This window comes from Anser brachyrhynchus, assembly GCF_964034855.1.
Source record: "Anser brachyrhynchus genome assembly, chromosome: 2".
In the NCBI taxonomy this organism is placed as follows: Eukaryota; Metazoa; Chordata; class Aves; order Anseriformes; family Anatidae; genus Anser; species Anser brachyrhynchus.
In genome coordinates this window covers 1,653,412-1,669,004 of record NC_137695.1, presented here as the reverse complement: position 1 = coordinate 1,669,004, position 15,593 = coordinate 1,653,412, and positions in this window count along the sequence as shown.

Sequence of the window (15,593 nt, the reverse complement as noted above, 5' to 3'; positions counted from 1 at the left end):
CTCTTGTAAGCAGCAGCTTGGAGCCAAAATGGTTCGTGGCCACTGCATTTCGGTTGTGGTGGCAGTGAGGGTTTGCACCCTGTATCATCTCCAGTCCCACTGCAGGTTATGCTGAACGGGGTTCTTTCTCATTTCAGTATTTGCACTTCTGTACTGAAAAAGCATTAATGTATTTTAAATGCTGGTTGCAAAAGTAAACAGGGCTTTGCTTGGGAAACATTTTTTTTCACTACTTTCTTGTGTCATCTTCATTAAGAAAAACTTTTTTACTCTTTGGTTTTTATTTTGCTCCTCTGTAAAACATTGAGTTTGAAAAAAACTGTTGTCTGCTCTCCGATGGACTAAAGTTAAGGAAATTTACACCTTCTTTACCCAACCCAGTATAAATGCCATCACCCACCAAGAAGGACTTCCAATGATCCATTACCTGTGAAACTGATTTATTTTTAAGTGGTATAAAATAAAATAAAAAGCTTGGGGTTTGCTTCCATTTTATACTCCCGCATAAACTGGAAGCAAGTCAACCCTCTTCAGTGTCCAGCATTTCTGGAGTGCTGGAGGCCTCATCCTCCTGAAAGCAGCTCTGTCTTGTGGAGTTTGATGGGCCTCTGTCCCCTGGGCAATCCTGGTGTGAAAGTGCTATCAGGTCCCCTAGAACCTCATCTTTTGTTGATGTTTATCTGGGCTGATTTCAAGGAAAATCCCAGAAATGAAATCCCCATGCAACAAATGTCAGAATAACTCTAAGACAGAGACTAGAAGAAGAACTTGGAGCAGGACAAGGGATAGCCTTCTGCCTTCATATCGAGCAGAGGTTAGGGTTAGATGCCCACAGCTTACAGTAGCTCATTTGTTAATACCCTTGAAAATGCCCTTAAGAGGCCATTTAAATAGAGCCATGGTCTTCGTCATGCTCAAAGATCACACTCAGTCATAAACTAAATACCTCCACAGTCTAAAAGACTCGGCCTTCTGTAACTGGACTTTATGGAGGCTCCAGCAACACCATTTCTCCCAGTCTGGGCTACTCAATCACGTAAGAAAGTGGTAATACTTATTTATTTAAAAATGGAGCTTTCTCTTTACTCATTTCATGTTGCTTAAGCTGTATTTTAAAATAAGCTTGCTATTAGGTTAATTTACCTTCCACTCCAGCTCTCACTCTGCTTGGAAATGGGATCCAGATGGATAACATTTCAGAGTTTAATTCAAGTTCATTAAAGACAGTGGAAGTTTTTTTCCACAAATTTCAAAAGGCTCTGACTCTGGCCTCTTTATCACTTTGCAGCAAGATGCTTGGCTCCAGCCTTCATCTCTGAAACGCCAATAGCGATTTAAAAAGCTGCAAGAAGGTTAGTATTCCTTCTGGGTTTATTATTTCCACAGAATGAAAACAGATTCGTATCCTCACTGGAGGCAATAAAGCCATCTACATTTGATCATCAGGGCATATGAATGTTCAAACGCCGCCTCCTGCCAAACTTGAAGGTCCCTCATCAGCCAAACTCCTACTGACTTCAGCAAGACGTAGCCAGCACATGCATAAAGAAGAGCAGCGTTTTCACAGGATCTAGGCGTGAAGTTGCCTTCCAGTATGACTGTCACAGCATTCGGAGAAGCCATACAGATTATTTTAACGTAGGACTAATGCCCAAATATCTGCCCGACTTCTGCCAGTTGTGAGTGGCTGCACCCCCAAAAGTCTCCGGTTAACACAGAAAATAAATAAATAAATAGAATAAAAAGCATTTTAAACTATTTCAGGCCTCCATGAGACGTTCATGCATTTCCATTTATAAACTTTCTGGACTGCCTCTTTATTTGACATGATTTATTCACAGCTCCAGTGGAGACCAGCTGAAAAGCTTTTCTCTTTCTGAAACCAAAGTGTTGACAGGCATGGGAAGACCCCTATCCTTACATCTCCATTCAAAATGCTTGCCAGAAGTTTTTGGCACTCCAAAGCGTTATGCTTCACGCAGAGAGAGGGACAGGTCCTTAAGAAATTCTGCACATTAGCTGTTCTACAGTTTTCCGAAGGACAAAGTCCCAGTAGCACCAATGCCTCGAGCAACCATTTTGCAAAACATCAAGCCACGGTTACTTTTGCCAAGTGTCCCCAGGACATGAACCACCCTCAGCTTACAAACCATAATTGTCCATTAAATGCAGATGAACAGTAAGTCCTTCTCTCCTCTTTTTCTTCGTCATTATTTTAGCGAACAATAGGTCAAAAGCCTGCAGCCAGGCAGTTGCAACCGAAACACTCACAAAAAATCATGTCAGACCTTTGCTGGTGGTGCTTAGGTGGGATGAGCTCATCCGACCTTCGGTTCTTCTCAGCTCTTCAGGTGCCCCAGAGGAAAAAAATAATTAATAATAGCATGGGTTTTCTATTATTAGTCACAGTAACCACATGCCTGCAAGACGAGGGCTTGCAGATACAGCCTCTGAAGAGCTATGGTAGGTTAGCCCGTTGTTGAAAACTGCCATTCACTGGACATTTTCTGCTCTCTAACAATCACGTAATAAATTCAGCGGGAGTTTTATTAGAACACTTGGGGTATTTTTCTTTCAAATATCATAACACGAAGAAATAAAGATCCACAGAAAGCTTGAAACACTTCCTGGCTCTCTTGTTTTAGCAAGATATTTGAAAGGGAGAGCTGCTCAGAGGCGACAAGACGACAAGCACTGTTTAGGAACTGTCTCGCTGGGCCAGGAGAAGTGGGGTTTGCCTTCTGTAGAAAAATCGCCTTCTTCTGCTGGAGAGGGTATTTCCTTCGCACGTCTGCTTCCAGGATTTTATTCCATGCTGCTGGACTTTGTAGGACGTTTTTCTAGGTAAGGATTTGTGTAAGGGAAAATGAGCTTGGCAGAATGAGGCCTGGGTGGTCAAAAGAAGCGGAATGGAGAGGGAGCCTTGACTCCGCACGGCACCCCCAGGAGGGTTACAGGAGGGTGACTGACTTGGCACCCTGAAAGTCCTGTCCTCAGAGCTCACGGGGCAACGGGGCTGGTTTCTGCCCCCCCTCCTGCAGCACTTGATGGGGCAGGGGTTATTGTTGTTGTTGTACCAAGACTTGAAAGCAAAGCAGCGGTGATTTCTGCCTGATCCGTAACGCACCAAGCCGTAAAAGACTGAAGAAATGCCCTCACTCCTGCTGATCAGGTGTGTTCGTGAAGGAGACATGCTGACGTCTTTAGGCACAGTGGTCCAGACGAAACTTCAGACCCGGGTTTGTCACCATTTCTTGACTGCCAAAAGCTGTGAGGGTAAAGGATTACCTTGCATGTGCCCACCCAGTACTTATCCTTGAATATCATCTACTCTCCATTGGCTAAAAGAGGATGCTTGGATGGAAGAGCTGCTTTCTGACTGAATGGGGACATTTTTACGTTCTCAAGTCCTCCAGACACTTGAGAAACATGGGGAGCTCTGAGGAGCCACTCTCTGATGCGTCAGCCAGCGCTGGGAAACTTCGAAGTCACAGAAAGCATCACCACCCAGCGAGCTCTGCCCATCCTTGGTGCTGCTCAGAAGTCCCGACCCATCTGTGCGACTCAAGGGGCAGCAGGAGACTGTGGAGGGGCCCTACCAAAGAGGAGAAGGATGCAGACGTCATATTTTACGGTTATTCTGGTATACAACAGCCCAGGGGAGAAAAATCATCTCTTGGATCATTTTGCCTCTGTTTCATATGGAACCAGGTGGAAACAGAGTCCAAGTCCCAAGTTGTCCTCCACAGGTATGAGAGAGTGACCAAGAGGATGGAGTAAGCCGGTCTCCTCCAGTCACTTGGATGTTTTCTTTCTCATCTTAAATTATATGTCAAAAACTGGAGCTCTTAGAGACAGAGACCCAGCTGGGACAAATCCTGGCAGCATCCTTTCAGTAGATCAAGGCTGCCTGGCACCACATGTGGATCTGGGGCAGAGATCACAATAAATACAACTCTTCTGGACTGAAACTCCTCCAGCTGGACCTCGTTTTTCCCCGAGAAAACCAACTGACCACTTCTTTAGCTGTGCAGCAGCCCCCAGTTGCTATTTTTGACAAAGCCAGCAACTTTTCCTCTGGAAGAACTACAGAAAAAATTCTCCCCAGGACACACATTTATCAGAGCAAATCTCTGAGCAGGTTATATCTCCTGGGGGTGTTTCCAAATTTTATCCTACCTCCAAGCTAGTGGGAGAAAATGAAAATGGATGCACAAATAAATTTACATATTTATCACATAGCAAGAAATATATGTCCATACACCGCAGCATCAACAGATCACATACAAACTCCTCCTTGCCACAGTACTTTTGGCTTCACTGCAAGGTAGGGAAAAATGTGAGATTAAAGGAACCCTTTGGCCCTTGCAGACTTTGCTTTTGAAAAGACTTCACATCTGCTCCCAAACCACAGGATGGAAATGTGATTTGTGGAAAGGCCAAGGAGAGAAGAAAGGAGAAGACCGGGTCATTCTCGGCTGCTAGTAACCGTGTGTCCTTTGGTCCACAGAGTGGGAATGATGGACAACCCATGGATGGATGGAAGGATGGGTGGATGGAAGGATGGGTGGATGATAAGCTTTTTCTTATTTCTTGATCAAACAGGCAAGCTGAAAACTCTTGGGTGAGCCACCATCCAAGGGAGTCTAAGTACCATCCAATGCACCAATGCCTGATGTTATTTTGTTCCAAGCTGCAACATATTTCACTTTTTTCTAAAAAGTCCATCCTTATTTTTGTGTGACAACAAGAAAAACGTCTATTTTTCTTTATCATAGTTCCAGATCTCAAGGTCTAGAGGAAAGTCTCAAAAAAGAAAAAAAATCAGAGGCCATGCATACATATTGTGCCAAGTGTGATGTGCCCATCCCACATCCCAGCTCTCTATGTGCACTGAGAGGTGGGAGTAACTGTACTGAACATGGCTGTCTTCAAAGATAAGCACAAGGTTAAAAACCCAAAAATCTTACCCTGAACTCACCCTCTCACACTGTAACCTGCTCCCCAGGCACCACTCACAGGGGGAGCCCAAACCAACCGAATGATCAGGTGGGCTCTCATTTCAGTGGGTTTGCTCCGTGCTCCCGCTCCATCCCTTAGATCAAATCAACAGCTCCAGAGCTCCAGGAACAGCACTCAATTTTTTTCCTTGCCCTCCTTTCTCCAGGCTGCATTATCCATGGAGAGGGATGGGACAGGGGAAAGGGAGAAGAAAAATTAATGCCGTCTGTAAAAGCAAAGCCTGATCTCTGCTGATGCACCTTGCTCCGGAGCTGTAATCTCCCAGCCCCAGCCCAGCATGTGCAGTGACTCCCAGCACATCCCAGTGCACATCTCCTGCAGAACCCGACCGTGGCTCCAGCCACCCTCCTGTTCTGCAAGAAACACCTTAAACATGTGGCCGGCACCTCAGGGGGGATGATGGAAATAAACCCAGCAGCTGCTGCCAGCCAACAGAGATTAATGACATTTCAGACAGGAAGGCTATATTAGGACTCTGCCACCCCTTTTTCTCCTGCCCCTTTCCTTTGCAGGGGCAGGGGAGGACAGAGCCTGGCTGAGATCGGAGGCCGCAGCATCAAAGCACACGTCTGGGATGTGCAGCTGGTCCCCTTTGTTCCCCCTCCTGCTGCTTCTCTGCCTCTCGTCACCCCATTAACACCCCAGAGAAAGTCATTACATAGAGCTGGGGCTGTGCCCTCTCCTCTGCTCGTGGCCATGCAATTAGTGACTGGGAGTGGCAAGTTGTAACTAGCGACTTCATGCCTTGTAGGATGGTGAGAAGCCGCCCGCCAGCTCCCCCCAGGACAGAGCCTTCACACCAGCACTGCTCCTGATTTTTGCAGAAGCCAAGGGGCTCCCTTCCTCATTTTTGAAAGTGTTTGCCACAAAAAGTGAAACCGAGTCAAGAGGTGCATTCCCCTTGATGGCTGTGGCCCAGCTCCTCAAAGGCACACCGGTGCCCCGGCGCTCCAGCACTGATGGCAGCTGAAATCAGCAGGACTTGGTTTGGCAAAGGACTTGGTATGTCCTCCCAAAATGCCCTCTCAGACCCCTCCACATCTCCACCCATCATTGCACAGGGCACGGATCTCCCAGGGGTCTCAAGTCCCATCTGCAGGCCACGTCCAGAACATCTCAGATAGCACTCCAGCCACTAGGAAACATCCAGCCATTTCCCGAGCGTGTCAGACATTTAAGAAACTGAATTCTGCCCCACTGTCTCTGCTCAGTTTTGTACAATGATATTGCAAAAAAAAAATTATTTAGTTTACAGAATCATGACTGTAGCCCAGAAGAGATTTTTTTTTTCTTTTGTTTACCAGAAGCAGCAATGGTCTTAATTCTCCAGTGGGGGCAGCTCATGGGGCAGCCAGCAGAAGCTCTCCTCTTGGGAAAAGTCTGGCCAGGGACATCACAAAGGGATTTTTTTCAGCAGCTGTCACAGTCTGGGGCTTTCCTTTTATGTTTCTGACAGCCAGACCTTGTCCCCAGGTGTGAACCACGGCGGAGGATGCCTGGAGGACCGTGGGATGAAGGCTGCCTCCATCCCAGCAGGTGGGACCCCGGGATCTGCTGGATCCCTGGTTCTTGCTCCAGCACCCCGGGGTGGCTCCCGCTTTGTGTCACACAGCCACCAGCCCCTTCCAAGTCTCCCCACCCCACTGTACTTTATCCCGAGCAAAAAAAGAGGCAGGAGGTGGCATTTCTAACGAGTGGGGGAAGCATCGTAATCAAAAGGAGTTCATGATGTTGGCTGGGGATGAACCAGATCAAGTGACCAGGAGAGTCCTGCGGGGATGTATTTTACAATTTTGTCAATATTGCCGCATATCAGCACTGTCTACACTTGCTGGTACAAGGCAGCAAAGCAATCACACTCCAGATCAACGAAGAAAAACAGGCTGCTGTACAGATGCAAGCTATTAAAGAGAAAGGTCGGGAGAGCAGCAGCAACAGCAGATGGTATTTGCTAAAAAGGAGCCAGACTTGCCTGACACATTACAGAGCAAGGATGGAGAAAGCGGAGACAGCAGGACTAGGACAAGGCATGGGCTGGTTTGGCTTTGTCTCGCTTTTTACCCAGAAAAAGTGCAGCGTCCCACCACACGGCTGCAAAGAGCCCAGCAACAGCTCAAAGCACAGAAGGGTTCGTATCCAATAAATGGGCATCCGTCCGCTCCCCTTGCCTTCTCTGATCAAGGAAGGAAGGTGGGTGACCCGGCACCACCTCGGCCCCTGCCCAGGGTTCCCCAAAATGTGCTGACACCCCAGGACCCTTCGCACTGTGGCCTTCAGGCTGCCACCAGCTCCCATAGGTGGGACACCGTGGCTAGGAGCACCCAGCCATTAGCCGTGGTGGTGGACCTAGAAGAGACCCAGAGGGTGGAGGAGATAAGATGGGGGGGAGAAGGGTCTCCTGGATAAGACCAGTGGTTTTCACAGCCTCATCCTACAAAAGGGCGAGCATTTCTTCTCCCAAGGCAAGGCAAGGTGCTCGCTCCAGCCCAGACTCTACAGCCTCAGCAGATGACAGAAGGGCCTTCCCCACTTCTCCTGGGCCCCCTCCCACCTCACCTATAGAATCACAGAGCCATTAAGGTTGCAAAAGCCCTCCAAGATCATCTGGTCCAACCATCCCCCTCCCACCAATGTCACCACTAACCCATGTCCCCAAGCACCACGTCCAACCTCTCCTTGAACACCCCCAGGGACGGTGACGCCACCACCTCCCTGGGCAACCCGTCCCAACGCCTGACTGCTCTTTCTGAGCAGAAATGTCTCCTCGTTTCCAACCTGAACCTCCCCCGGCACGACTTGAGGCCGTTCCCTCTGGTCCTATCACTAGTTACCTGTGAGAAGAGGCCGACCCCCAGCTCCCTGGGTTAAAATTCAGCCCCAGGGACACCCACACTCAGGATTCAGTGTGGATTCACTCCAGGTGTGCTCTCAAAGTGATCCAGTCTAAATCGGGTCAACCTCCTACTTCTGCCCGTAAGTCCAAGGGGCCGTAATTTGATTTATGCAATTCACATCTAAAACAAATTAACTTAGGACAAATTCAGGCCTCTTTGATTCTGAGGACTCATCTACCCAGAGACACTGGGGAAAATTCATCTGAGTTAACGTCCGCCGTAGATTAGTAAAACTGCATTAAAACCCTGTGAGGACATTCTTATTCAGAACTGAAGTGGCTTAATCTGATTTAGCTAAATTCACTTCCAAAGCCCATAAGCATTGCAAGGGCACTAAATCAAGAGGCACTTAATTGTGCACATGGCACACCAGTGATGCCGTAAGGTTTGTGGGGAGGTTCTCCAAGGAACCAAGGCATGAGATAAGGTTGTAGATAACTCAGGTGTCCTGATGCCTGTTTTCAGCCCCTGCAAGCCCTGATGTCCTCAGAGGGCTCTGCAATGAGCTCTGCACAGCCCAGAGCCCAAGGGCCTTAACCAAAAGATGATGCCCCCCGAACATCACAGAGAGGAGACCAAGAAAATTCAATAAATGTCCCAGGAAAGCAAAGAGCACAGGACAGCAAAGCCCACTATGGAGAAAGCCACTTTTTTTTTTCTTTTTTTTTTTTTTCTTAAGACATAGAGCAACAAGAACTGAGTTTCCCAAGTCATAGAAAGGATCTACATCTGTCTCTATAACGATTTTTGAGGCAGAGCTTGTAACGTGGCAGGAAAAAAAAATACATGGTATCAAACAAGTCATGACACAGTAAATCAGTCAAGAACTACTTAATTATTGAAGAAAAAATGCCCCGTTTGGGAGAACATTTGATAGATGGTATGCCCTTACCTACAGGGGTATATAGCTCCCCAGTGCTGGAGGAAACAGGAATATTACTGGCAAGACGAGTAAGGAGACTTGAAAAAAATAAATCAATATATCCTTTTCTGTTATTTTGTGAACTTTAAAGATGAAAAGCCTCCTGCAAGTGAAACAGAAAGCAAGCGACAAGGGCGATGAGCCAGTCAGCGCAGGGGGGCGTTGAGGGTCTTCGGCTCCTGCTGCCGCTTCAAGGACCCCCCACAAACATTGGGGACCAGATGTCTGGAGGGTGTCTGGTCAAACACCCAGGGCCAGGGTTTGTGACCTTGGCTCAGGCCAGAAAACAGCAAAATGTGTCAGGTTGGATGGGGCTTGGGGCAGCCTGGTCTGGTGGGAGGTGCCGCTGCCCACACAGTCACAGAATCACTTAGGTTGGAAAAGTCCTCAGCGGGCATCAGGTCCGACCGCTAACCTAGCAGTGCCACGTCCACCACTACACCATTCCCCCAGGCACCACATCCACCTGTCTTTTAAACACCTCCAGGGATGGGGACTCCACCACCTCTCTGGGCAGCCTGTCCCAGTGCCTCACAACCATTTCAGTGATTTTTTTTTTCTAAATAATATCTAGAATCATAGAATCATAGAAAAACTAAGGTTGGAAAAGCCCTCCAAGATCATCTGGTCCAACCATCCCCCTACCACCAAACCATGTCCCCAAGCACCACGTCCAACCTTTCCTTGAACGCCCCCAGGGACGGTGACGCCACCACCTCCCTGGGCAACCTGTCCCAATGCCTGACTGCTCTTTCTGAGCAGAAATGTCCCCTAACTGTTTTAATTGTTGAAGAGTAGTGCTCTTTGTTCAAGTCTTTGTTTTAATTGTTGAAGAGTAGGGGCATGACGTTTCCATTTTTCCACTCACCAGGGAAATCGCCCAAATGCCAGGACTTTTCAGCTATGATGGAGAGACGCTTGGCAACTACATCAGCCAGTTCCCTTGGGACCCTGGGATTCATGTCATCGGGTCCCATAGACTTGTACCTGTTTAGATTCATCAGGTGGTGTCGAACCTGCTCTTCACTTACAGCGGGTGGGACTTTGCTCCCCCAGCCTCCATCTACGGGTTCAGGGAAATGAAAGACTTGGGGAGCCCATCTACCAGTGCAGATGGAGGCAAAGAAGTTGCCGAGTGCCTCATCCTTCTCCATGTCTGTCGTTACCAATTACTCAGATATAGAAACTCACTCCTAATATAAGAAATTAGCCAGCTATAATCACTTACACACTACTATTTTCACCCCTCAGTCTATTTTCACAAATGTTAAAGGTGCATGGTGGCCCTCAGGGACTCCTCCTGTCACCCTGCAGCCTGAAGGGAGCTGGGTCCTCTCTTGTGCTCTTCCTCGAGGCTCTGCGCAGAAGGGATGCCACCTCTCGCACAAGGGCTGGGGGATGGGAAGGAAGCACTCACGCAACCGCTGAGAATTGGCAAGAGTCGTTTATTGCCAGGACATCTTGCAGGTAAGCCTGCGGGATGTCCGTGGTGCTTGGTGGCTCCAAGCTAATGCTTGGGACGGAGCCTGAGCAACGAGTAGGGAGCAGGGCGGGCACTCCTGCGCCGCTGTTGGTGCTCTCGGATGGAAGAGAGCAACGACATGCTGCGGTAGTCCCACGTCTGTTCTGGTGGAGGTGGATCCACTTCCATTTGTTCTTCCACATCTTCTGGTGGATTCGTTTCCATGGGCTCCACGGTGCTTGGCAGGAGGATGAGCCAGCCTTTGCCCGGGATTGCCCAAACGGGATGCCTTCCGTTCGGAATGTTTTCCGGCCAGGGTGCTGAACCAGGAGGTCGTGCAGTTCCGCCCCCAGGACCCATGCCACTGCTGGCTTGATTTTCACGCGTGGGTTCGAGGCTGCCGTCTGTTTTACGGCCACGCCTAGGTCCCACGCTCCGTTCTGTACCATGGGCATGCCTCTGCCCCCCACGGCTGTCTTTCTGATGCTTCTGACTTTGCCCCACGCCACCGTTACGCCGATGGGAAGGCCCAGGCCCCCTGTCGCTGGATGTTAGAGGGGGCGGCCTGTTCCCCGCGTCACTGCGGTACCTGTGGTACCGCTTATGTGTGTCCGTGGGCTGGGCGCCAGAGGTCTCTCGAGCACTGATGTCTCTTGTGCTGCCGGCGCTATCCCTCCGCCCACGACACATCTCCTTCTTGTGAGCTGCATTCCTTCTTGGCGCTTCTTTGGATGGCATCGCTACCCTTGCGCACCAAGGAGGGCTGCTTCTCGCCTTTCTGCTTCTAGTCGTCTTCCTGCCGCTTACGCCGGCTGTCAGAGGAGCTAGTCGCTGAGCGAGTGGTGGGCCAGCTGCAGGGGGCCTGTTTTATAGGGCCCGCAGCAAAGGTGGGGCAGTGGTGGCCACTGTGACCTCAGCAAGCCCCTGTGATGGAGTGGCCCACGCGTGGCCAAAGGCGGCTGTGTTGGGAGCACCCTGGAAGATGCCCTCACGTGGAAGAAGGAGGAGGGTTGGGGGGGCTGAGGGCCCCTTTTCTGGGGCTGGCTCCACCGGGCCATTTGGCTTGCCAGAGAGAAGTGCTGCCCCTCGGCCACAGGGACTGCCCTGCACCTCCCACGTTCCAGAGGACATTTTCCAGCTCAAGCTCTAGCCTCTCATCAGTGTAACATAGAATCACAGAATTATTAAGGTTGGAAAAGCCCTCCAAGATCATCTGGTCCAACCATCCCCCTACCACCAATGTCATCACTAACCCATGTCCCCAAGCACCACGTCCAGCCTTTCCTTGAACACCCCCAGGGACGGTGATGCCACCACCTCCCTGGGCAACCCGTCCCAATGCCTGACCACTCTTTCTTATATATCATATATTATTAATATTATCTATTATCTATTATTAATATTATCTATTATCTATTATTAATATTATCTATTTTCTAAATAATATCTGTTTTCTAATATTCAACTGACATCATTGAGATTTACTACTTCGAAAATGAAAATTAATTCTGCTTTATGTAGATACTTGAAAAATTAGTAAACCTGGGGGAAAAAAAAATGTGTTCTTTTTTGAAATAGAAAATAATTCACTTAAATTTCATCAAGCAGGGTTGAAAGCGGGTGGGCCTTGAGGTCCCTCCCCACCCAAACCCCTCTGTGGTTCTGTGATAATGTCATTCACGCTTCATTCTCCTGATGTGCTCTATTGCTTGTGTGGAGAGCATTGTTTGGACTACACCTCAGAATAACCTCAAAATAGCACCATTATCCCAGGTTTGTGACCTGCTGGCTCCTCTCCTCGTTGGTGTTGCCGCTGGCCTCATGGTTAGAGCACTGCTAGAGCGCATGGGGGGACAGTCGCTGAGGGTTTTCTGAAGAAACAGCAAATCAGACACTTAAAATATTTCATGAAAGCTGTGCTGGGCAGATCGGTGTAAGGAACAGCCTTCATCTCCTCACTGCAGGCGAGAGAAGGACATGGTGTGTGTGTGACCTGCCTTTCAAATAATGCCCCGTTCTCCTGAGCTCGTGTCCACCCATCGCTCGCGTTCGTCTTCGCGCACCGGGACCGAGTCCTGGTGGGACTGGGATGCTGGGAGCCATGCCAGGGTTTTGTCTCACCCGAGAAATGCCAGCTTGGCAAAACCCAATGCAACTCCCACCAGCAGGTGCTAGGCACAAATATTGCCGGAATCTGGGGGGATTTTTAGTCTCCGGTGCAATTGTGGAAGGACCGAAGGGAGCCGAGAGCACAAGGAGGGATGGGAGGGCTAATCCTGCCGGCTGCGTCCGCAACGCCACCCAGCAGCAGAAACTGATGGTTGTGACATCGCCGTGGACCAGTTTACTCTGATCACTGGGAAAAGGGCGTCCCAGAAAGCCCCAGGTGCTGGGACCAGCCCGGCCGAAAGCACGGAGGGGCACTGCAGCCCCGAGGGCATCACCGCAGGGAAAAACACCTTGGCACCGGCCTCCATCAGCACGGGGCCGACTCCTCAGCATGCACAGAGTCGTTGGACTCCTCGTCTTCACCCTGCATCTCGTAGGGCGCAGGCTGGAGCCCCAGAGAGATGGGGATGTGGAGAAATTGGTATTCAGCATCTGCTCCGAGCTGATACAAGTGCAGCGCACAAGCTCTCAGTCACTACGGGGGTCTGGCTGAGCTGAGCTCTCTGGGAGAGCAGTCTGAGTGTTCTTCAATAAAAAAAAGAAATAAAGCTCTTTGGGTTTGAAATCAGTTTTTCCAACACTCCCCACTTGTGGCTGAATGGCTTCTGGAAAAAGGAAAAAACCAAAAGAAGTGTTTTGATAGAGATGAGTTCTGGCGTTAGCAAATCACGGAGCGTGCGTCTCAGCTTCAGAATGGCATTTTGAGTGACCCAACAGGACTTTTTAATTTTGTTTTGTCTTGCGGAGAGCTTTGAATTTGGTTTGCTTTGGAGAAAAGAACCCAAAATCATGAGATTGCCCACAGAACAGAAACAAAAATCCATTTCCTACCCTCTTGTATTATTTAGCCATGAAAGACTGCTTTTGAAGGATCCCAGCATCGCTTGAGAAATTGCTGATGAATATTCACAGTTTATTTGAAAACAGGCTCTTGCTGAAAGAACGGGGCAGAAACGTGACATCTGAAACCGCTCGCCAGCCGCAAGCGCTTTGTGGGCAAAGTTTCGGAGCAAACACAGGGCTTTGCAGAGCAAAGCCCCCAAAACGTCCCCGTGGGAGGGGGCAGCTCCTGCAGCAGGGCACGCTGCAAGGCTCGCCAAGCCTTCACACGACCACCCTGTGGCAAATTTTGTCCCGAAAGTGTCAAAATTTGGCACGCCGGGCACATCCTAGCAGGGATACGAGGTGTTTGGTCTCAGCGCGTGAGCATCTCCAGACCTTGGCCACCGCTCTGCTCGTGCCCTCGTGCTGCAGCGAGATGTCACATCAGCTGAGGGCAGCCCGATTATCTCCAATATCGATAGATAACAGCAGGGGACAGCTGCGTGGTGGGACCGTGTTCGTGGAAACGAGACCAAAGATCCAGGTCTTGCTCTGAGACCCGTGCCTGCTGCTACAGCTAATCAAATCTCTGCAAATAAGAAGGGGAAATATATATATATATATATATATACGTTTACAAACACACAAAGTTATATGTAGCAAACCACCAGAAACTAAATAATAAACGCCGAGGCGTGTTCCGGTGTGGCGAACTTGGATGGCCAAAAATCCCTGCTAGGAAACAAACCCAGTTCCCCGCGAGGACAGGAAAACCTGGGGAGAGGTCGGAGCCCACCGGGGATCTTTGCGTTGTCCTGGTGCTGGTGGGGCACGGGACCATCCCAGGCGGTCAGGGTGCCTGTCCCCAGCCCCAGCTGTGTTCAGGAATTTTTCCTTTGTTTTTCATGAACATGTGCACAGAAATGTAACTGAGGCAGCCCGCTAGCAGAAAGAGCCCGGGCAGCTGAATTTCCTCGCATTAGGAGATGTCAGTTCGAGACCTGGGATGCTGGGAACGCGATTTCCCTTTCTCTTTCTCCATCCCCGGCTCGGAAATGCAGTTTTCCTGAGAAAATGCTGACTGATGAGGGCCGTGGTTGACTCCCCTTGACTCCGAGAGATGCACCAGGCGGTGCTGTGAGCTGCGGGCTGACGCTTCCCAGCCGGCTACAAGGGGAAGATGCACATGAGCTGCTGAACCTCCACCTCCTGGAGGAGGCAGGCACCGGGGGGTGGCACCCAGCCCCAAAACTGGGTCCCAAAAGCCATCGGGAGACCATCCTGAGATCTTTCCTCAGCAGCCAGCTCTGTGCTGGCCTCAGGGCTCTGTCCCCGTTCTGCAAATGGCCATGGGCAACCTGCTCCAGGTGGCCCTGCTTGGGCTGGAGCAGGTGATCTCCAGGGGTGTCCCAACCTCTCTGGGCAGCGTGCGGGACAAGGGGCCGTGCCACCAGACCCAGCTCGAGCACCGAGGGTTTCAAGCATCATTTTTTCCTTGCCTCTCCCCAGAGAGCTACTGCGCGCTCACCCCAAAGGAGGCAACGGCTGCTTCGAGGTCTCTTGCCGAGACAGCAGATCCCAACGCGTTTTGGAGGGACAGACAGGACAGACGGAGGACAGACAGAGGACAGACATCGTGGTGCATCTCACCACCAGAGCCTGGGGAGGGCAGACACAACGCTGCATGGTCGGATGGGTCTGCAAAGAGCTGGGACCTGCTCCCACTGCCGGTGGGGAGGCAGAAAGCGAAGATTCAACAGAGCGAATACCCCACATCCACCCCAAAACACCCCGAGGTTTCCAAAAGGAGCGGTTTATGCCTGCAAACCCTCCTGGGCCACCTCTTTACCCATTTCAAAAAGGAGGGCACGGCAAGCATCCCTGCCCAGAGGCACTCGGTGTGGCAGGAGCATCGCGCCGGGGAGCAGCCCGGTCCTTCTGCTGCCCCCTCCGCTGGCTTTGCAAAGGGCCAAGGAACAGCTCAGAAAACAACAGAATAAAAAAAAAATGCCTTTTTCGAAAGCGTTTCAAGGGGCGGGGAGGACGCCTGTGCCGGCTCCGTGCCGACGAGCCCACTCCGGGCATCAGCAGCTCGGTGGTCCGCAGAAATCCCCCAGGAGGTGAACGCCAAGCCGTTGATTTCCCCAGAGCCGCGGGGATTATCTCGCCGGGTTATTTATTTGCCGTTCTCCTCTGGCCTTTCCAATCCGCTTTGCTTGAGGAATTGTTAATTCTGGTCCCGCTGTCCACCTCGCAAAGGAACTCGAGCCAAGTCGCCTCTGGGTTGTCTGCGGCTCTCGTT